This window comes from Pteropus vampyrus, unplaced genomic scaffold (assembly GCF_000151845.1).
Source record: "Pteropus vampyrus isolate Shadow unplaced genomic scaffold, Pvam_2.0 Scaffold297, whole genome shotgun sequence".
NCBI classification, from domain to species: domain Eukaryota; kingdom Metazoa; phylum Chordata; class Mammalia; order Chiroptera; family Pteropodidae; genus Pteropus; species Pteropus vampyrus.
The window spans coordinates 511,048-519,024 of record NW_011889078.1 but is presented as its reverse complement, the minus strand read 5'-3'; the positions used below and the strand labels follow the sequence as shown (position 1 = coordinate 519,024).

The 7,977-nt window shown below is 34.0% G+C and overlaps 1 pseudogene; it reads right to left on the bottom strand.

The window, feature by feature from the left end:
* Positions 1-6,944: 6,944 nt before the first annotated feature.
* LOC111730008 lies at positions 6,945-7,063 on the bottom strand (annotated as a pseudogene).
* Positions 7,064-7,977: the final 914 nt, after the last annotated feature.

The window sequence follows — 7,977 nt, the reverse complement described above, 5'->3', positions numbered from 1 at the left end:
TATTTTTATTTTATTCTTATCATAATTCATTTTTACTATACTTTCCAAAAGAATAACTGTACAATAGATTGGAAATTGAAATAAAAAGCAAAGAACTGGTGTTATTGAACAAAAAGAGTTCATCCATCTGGTGCTAGCAGAGCCAAACACTAAACACTGAAAATTGCAGCAGAGAAATATTGGCTATTTTATTATGAATGATGCCACCCAGGAGAATAGGAAACTATGCTCAAAAGCCTGAACTCTCCAATGGCATGTAGTTTACAGATTATATAGGGCAAAATCACAAGACACTGAGAGTTAAGGGGTTTGGAGTTGTGCTAGGAGCTGATTGGTCAGAAGTAATAATCATCTCTTCAGGTTTTGAGGACAATTCTGAGGTTTGTTCTGCTGTCCCTCTGTCCGGTCTCATGGGAAAATAGCCAAGGGATCGTTCCACCTTAGGATTTAGAAGCTGAAACATAACTTAGGTCCAGATACTTACTATCTTTAGCCTGCCAGAGGACTGGACCTTATGACCATTAGTCAAATTTGCACTACTGTCTTGTGCTGCCTTGGAGTTTGCTTGTTATTCAGGGGAAAGTCTAGATCTCTGAGGCCGGGTAGGGATAGTGAGAGACAGAGAGATGATTTCTAGAGCCAGGATGTAAAGCTAAATTTTATCAAAGTCATAAGGACCCTTGCTCTGTTTTCCTGGTTCTTTACCGCAAACAGTTTGAGAAGTGCTACGCTAAGGCACAATGACTGCCTTTTAATTCTAAAAGCAACAATGACGAAATCAATTAGAACGAAGTTTTCTGACCTGGTTTTCTTTCTTCAATAATTCTTAAAGTATGCCTGAGATTTTAAGTAAAGTTATGTTTGTAAGAGAGGAAGACCTGGAGAAAGATTCCAAGAGCTGATTTTGAATCTGCCTGAAAGTTGATGTTTATACATATCATTTCTTTTCCTTCATATTTTTGGCTTGGATGGTAAGTCCCTCAGTCCCATCACAAAGAGCCCAGAAGCTGCCATGCATGGCAGGGGAAACCGGTGAGGCCAGGCAAGGTCCAGGCCAGGGTTTCTCAGGGAGTTGGAGGTCCTATTGTAGCACCATTGCACTGCAGTCTCAACCCTGGCAAGATAAAGACAAGAGAAAAAAGAGAAGGCAAGTGCATCTCAGGACACGCTCACTATTTTCCTTATTCAGCCCACTCAGTAACAAAACATCTCTCACTTTTTAAATCTAATCAGCTCAATTAACACCCTACTAATATTTTTTCACCCTCATGCCACATAAACATTGGTGTCTGGTTAAACATGAATCAACCAACTTCTCCGGGGTTCCCTGAAGTATCTAGAATTTGATCTTAATGTAAGTTAATGTATTGCAACAAACGCTAAATGTGTTCTTAGAGAAAAGAACTATCTATAGTGTGGAGGTTGTATTCCTTGTGATAAAGTTTTACCACATTTAATCAAAAAACTCTAAATTTGTTCAAGACTTTTTTTCTTTTTCATTCTAATTGACCCAATCTTAATATTGTAAAAAGGAAAATATTTATAGAATTGGAAAATTGGGCATATTAATGTCTCAATTTGTTCTAAAATATTAATAAGAATTAGTAAAAAAATACAGGAAAGAAAAATGTCATTAGTTTACTTCACATTCTATGAACTAGTCCATCGATGTTGGTTTATAACCTTCAGATATCAGTCTCCTGCATATATTAAAGTCTTTCAGTCTACTTGGCCACACGATCCTGCAAAAATTAAATAAATGTTCTTTGTCAGGTAGGAAACAGTCTTTCATCCAGGATTTCCTGGAAATTCTTGGGAGTAGTCTGAGATTTCTCCCAGTGTGATATCTCTTCCTTTTGCAAAAAAATATTTTTGATCTCCCTATGTTTCCTCTAGTCTGCATTTACACAAATGTGAAACATAACCTTTAATTTCTCCAAATTATCACTTCCATGAGGCATCTGCATTTTTTAAACCTTTCCTGAAGGTCGGAGTTGATAATAGTTTCTACTTCCTAGAACTTTTACGAGCATATAGTGAAATTATGAAAGTAAACTGCCAGGTATGTAGTAAACATCTAATGAATGTGGCCATTATATGTTTAGGGATAGTGGCATGAGGTTAGAATGGTACGGGGTACTAATGTTCATTCACAGCAAATAGAATGAAATGAATATTAGACTTCCTTATTCCCTTTGACGTTTCTTTAGCCCAGTTAACATTGGGCATTTCTTACTAGGTCAAATTTGTTTTCTTAACCTGCTTTTTATTCTTTCAACCTGACTGTCCACATTTCAATTTCTGTTCCTTCTATTAGGCAGAAGAACTCAGCGCACATACTCTCTCTCCTTTGTCTCATGGCACCCATGTCCTCTGGTATGATGGAGAGGAGGGAAGATTGGGGTCAGATATGAGACCAGTAATCTTTTGATGGACAGTTTCATCTTCCAAACCCAAGTGACCTACCAAGGAGGAATTGTTCTACCACCCTAAGAGCTAGAGTCAGATAGGTCAATCAGTTGTGAGATTAAAGGTTAAAGAGGCTCCCAGATTATAATTTGATTTTACTCAAAACTGTTTCCAGAAATGAAACCACCATGGAAACAAAAAGAGTTTGATAGTGTGGAAAATTACTCTTAGAAAACTAATATCAAATATTGTTTCATATTTAATCTTCTAATAAGCTGTAAGTAGCAAATATGAAAAAGAAATAAAGATTTTGAATTTACTTGTAATCAATTCATTTAAAATTATATTGAAAAAATTCTTTCCAAAGAAATAAAATCTGAGATTACCAGAACTCTAAGAAAAAAAAAAAACAACTTTCAGATATTTAACTAAACTAATTCTTCTATTTAATGAGTTTTTAGAGATTGCTCACGTATTAGCTTCCTAGGGCTGTCTTAACAAATTACCACAAATTTGGTAGCTTAAAGCAACAGAAATGTATTCTCATAGTTCTGAAGGCCAGAAGTTCAAAATCAAGATGTCAGACAGCTATGTTCCCTCTGAAGTTTCTAGTAAAGAATCTTCCCCCTCTTTGTCCATCTTTTGGTGGCTCTAGGCATCTTTGACATGTGGCTGCATAATTCTAATCTCTGCCTCAGTCTTTACATGACCTTCTTCTCTGTGGCGCTCCTCTGGGTATCTCTTAAAAGGATATGTGTCATTGAATTGAGGGCCTACCCTAATCCAGGATGGTCTCATCATGAGACTTTTAATGTAATTACATTCACAAAGACCATTTTTTCAAATTAAGTCATATTCAGAGACGTTAAGATACAGACACATCTTTTTAAGACCACAAATCAACCCGCTGCAGCTCAGAAAATAGATAATAAACTGAGTTGGAAGGAAAACTTTTCTAGAAAAATATTATTAATTGGGTAGAATTAATTAGCATGAAATAGTAAAAAGTACTCTAAAATCTGATTATATTTTAGAATATATAATAATTTTAGTAAAGCTAACAATCTATTAAATGAATTATACTCTGTAAATTCGAAAGCAACTTCTCTTTTCCCTTAAGAGTATTCTTTATATTATTATGTATGATTGCTGAGATAGTTAGCAGATACTTTCATCAAAGGTAAAATCAATTTCAGTTGAGTCTTTTGAAGATCCATATTAGTTAAGTTTGAATTTATAAAATATAAATCATAAATTTCTTAAGTTGAATGAGGACTTCCATTGTAGAAGAGCTAAAACTTACCTGAATTCACTTAGAGACTTGTTATTTGAACAGATATTCATATAGGTTAATATTATTCCATATTCTGGAAGAAGTCCCAGTTTGATGAGATTGAGGAAATATTAAAGTTTTAAATCTTGACCTATATCACAGATATATTAGAATATCAGCAATTTCTTACCAATTGGCTAAGCAAACTAAAACTAATTATTTTTTATATCAGAAGATAATTAACACTAGAAACATGAAGCATTTCATATCTACTTATCTAAGTTAGGTTTTGATCTAAAGAAGTCTCAGCCACCCTCAGAGTAAATCAGTAGACTATCATAATGTGCCTTTAATTATGTTCATAAATATTCATTTGGAAAAAATGTATCATGGTTTCTATTTCAAGAACAAAAGCTGGAATATTAAACCTTGCTTTTGTCTAGAACGTTTGGTTTGAGGCTATTCTTTTCAAGACCTTTCTCTGAGGAGATTATTATGCTTTAACAGTTCAGTTACTGAGATGTGACAAATTCACTCTATTGAATTATAAACAATTTCTCCAAGGAGCAGTCCACTTAAACCAAAGGTGAATGATTTTAACTTGGTTTAATAATTGGCCTCATCATTTTCCTGAGACCATGTTAGCATGAGGAATTAATCAAGGGATGTGGATCAAAACAATTATCAACATAGGACATCAGTAGTTTAATAGTCACCAGCAAAATTATTAGAATGCCAGTTCTTGAACAATAATATTAGCAGACTTTTTTTTAGCACTTGCTATTTGTCAACCACTGCCAGCTCTTTACATGCGTTAACTCATGTAATCCTCATTACAGTTTCATTATTATCATTCCCATTTTATAGATGAGTAAACGAAGGAGCAGAGAAAATAAATAACTTGTAGCTAGGAAGTGACAGAGCCCAGATATGAACCAGCCTGTCTGGCTCCAGAGTCTTTTCAACCCCGCAAAACTTAGTTTTTTACTTAATATACAACAAACATTTTCTAAACCATAACATTATTTGAAAATGCTACTTTCACATCTATACAACATTCTTGGGCTTTTAGTGTAATTTATTTTATTATTTCTGTATTGTCCATTTAAGTTTTCTGTTTTTCTCTTTATTTTGCTGTTACAAATAATATTTATACAAATGTCAGAACAACATTTTTGTAATTTCCTTTTTAAAAATAGAACTGATAAACATAAGAATATGAATGGTCTAAGGTACTTAACGCAAAAGCATCTAAAAAGCTTATATCAGTTTACAACCTCAAGAGTACTAGCTAGATAACAAAAAATAGTATGAGCAAAGGCACAGAAGGATAAGAGAATATGGTAAGTTTAGGGCATGGAAGAGTGGCAGAGGCTGAGACAAAAGAAGTGGGCAGGGTCCAGACCATAGGGTACAGGGAAACCAACGAGTAGATATTAAGCAGTCTCAGGCTTCTAACTCAGCTGTCACACTCCACTGGATAACCAGAAGAGAAATCAGATGAAAGGAATAGGCATTTTGGGAGGAAGATAATGAGATCATTTTAAAATATATCAAATACAAATTGTGTATGGCATATCCAGATGGCTATTTTAGATTTCTTAATCCAGGACTCAGGAAGCCAGGGCTTCAGATGTAGATTTGAGAGTCATTATTATATATTAGGTTACTGAAAACTGGTTGATCACTCAAAGCATATTAAAGGAAAAGAGAAGCCGGAGCATAGAGTTTTTGGAACAACGATGTTAAGAAGAAGTCTTATAATCTAGCTTCTCTAAACCAAAAATTTTTGAAATATAAATAACTGTAATTTTGTGATAACTAGCACTAATCATATAATCACATCATGGTTCTGAATTTGTGTAGCAATAACGCCCACTTTCCGACTGACTCATGTATACATATCAAATGGATTTAAAACGTTATAAGAGAGGGACCCAATAATTTTGCCTTTGAAATACACATTTAGGACTTAAGAAATTCAATTTTGCTCTAGAAAGGAAATTTTGTAATAAATTAGAATAGTAACATGATACATACACTCATCTCAAGAACCAGGAATTTGGAGTAATTACCAAATTTTGAGAAATTAGTATAATTTCGCTATTCTCTAGCCAGCAGACAGACAATGACAAGAGAAGCACCCCTCCCATCCCCCATGCTGAAAGACATTTTTTTCTACAGGAAGATCCCATCTAAAGGATGTAGATTTGTATGCTTTGCCACCTTGTGGGCATTGTAGTTATTTACATGATTCTATCTGTACTGTGACTTGAAGATTTTCCTATTAAAATGACTAGATGTTCTTATATATTTAATTAATAACAATATCAGCAAAAATATATCAGAATAAACTTGATTGACCTTGACAAAGAAGATGACCATGCCTGAAATGATCACTTATCTGTCAGATTTATTATGGCCTGATACGTCTGCTTAATGACATTCTCTAAATCTTTCTTCAATGTTTTTTTCCTCCGCATGTTGCTACAGCAATTATTTTGACATAAAATAAATGTTAATGAAAATAAGAAAAGAGTTATTACTCTTGACAGTGCGAATATTGGCATAATCTTTTCCACATTTCACTAAGGTGTTAAACAGAAAATAAAACTCATGACATCATGTACATGGAGTGTATGTATGAATAAATGAGATAACTCTGTAGAAGTCAAACCAAAGCTTCTTAGGCTAAGCTCTAATTTCTGTATTTTCTATTTCAATCTGTAAGAAACAGAGGTGCTATAGAAATGAATTTTTTAAATATCTCTAGAGAGTCGGTAGCTATTGCCAGATATTATGTGGTACAGATGCCTTTTTAAGAAGTTCGGGTTACTTGCAAGACAATAATTACTGCATATTTCTTTATATTTTTGTTTCATCTTCTCATTCCTTTTCACATGAGATTTGATAGTCCTATGTTTGTAAACCTACAAAATATTCAAACATTTCTCTTGGAAGCTACTCAGAGAATATCATCTTGGTTTTAGTGCTCTTTCTTAGGCATAAACAGAGCTTTTTGCCATTCCAAGTCACTAGTTCCCGAGATCTTGAGGCAATAAACTGGGTTTGGAACAACAGTTTCATAGGCATAGTCATTCTTAGTCATTCTTTTTATTTTATTCTATCTATTTATCTATCTATCTATCTATCTATCTATCTATCTATCTATCTATCTATTTTTAGGAGAGGCAACCCTTGGTTGACCTCACAGATTGCAAGGACCTTATCAGCTTACAATCCCTTATTTTTTTATTTTTTACACCTACAGCACCAGGTCTTCCTAGGTGGTCTCCCATCCAAGTACTAACCAGACCTGTCCCTGCTTAGCTTCTGAGATCAGACAGGATCAGACTTGTTCAGCATAGCATGGCCGTAGATGGCATAGTCATTCTTAAGCTGCATTTTACTTTTCAAAATACAGGAAATGCTGTTAAAATTTAGTGAGTTGAAGAGCTGGGCTAAATTTTTAATATATTTTTTTATTTTAAAAAAATCTATACATTTTTGATTCATTTAAGCTTTGGTGATAGGGTTGATAGATTGCATATTTAATTATGTTATTCAACTTACGAGACGTTTCCAAAATTACACAAGTAGTAAGAAGCCATGTATAAAACTCTTGACAATACACAGCTTTAATTATAAGGGAAAACATGGGGAGAAATGATTATTTTATCTCAATGACTAGATAATAAATTACAGATGCTCTTGATGGTAGGTCCATAATGCCTATACTATATGATAGGCTCTTAAGAATTATTTTGGCTCATGTGTCAAATAAAGGACTCTGGAGCCCTTTCAGGATTATCAAGTAGCCAGGACATATGGGCTTCTGCCACATATTTGTCCCCAATTACTGTCCAGCTTTGGAATAAGGGCGATTTCTTAAAGGTAGATTGTTCTCTGCTATAAATTGGGAACAAATTGTAGTACCTTGTTAAACTTTAAATCCGAATTGGGGAGGCTGGGTTTTTCCTCATAGAATAAGAGGCTATAGTTATGCAGTGAGGATGAAAACCATAAGGATAAAAAGGGATAAAAGGAATCACTTTTGTTCACATACCAGGGAGATTTTATGCAAAAATAGTAGCTCCATTCACATGCAAGTCACATTATATGTCATATAATAAAGAAATAGTTTAAGTTAAAAAAAAATCAGTTCAAGTGAAAGCTGGATTTGAATCCCAGCTCAACCATTTTCTATTTCTTCTTTCGGCAAGTAATTAAATGTCTCCAAATCTCTCCTTCCTCATATGTAATATAAAAATAATTATACTTTCCTCAAGTGAACT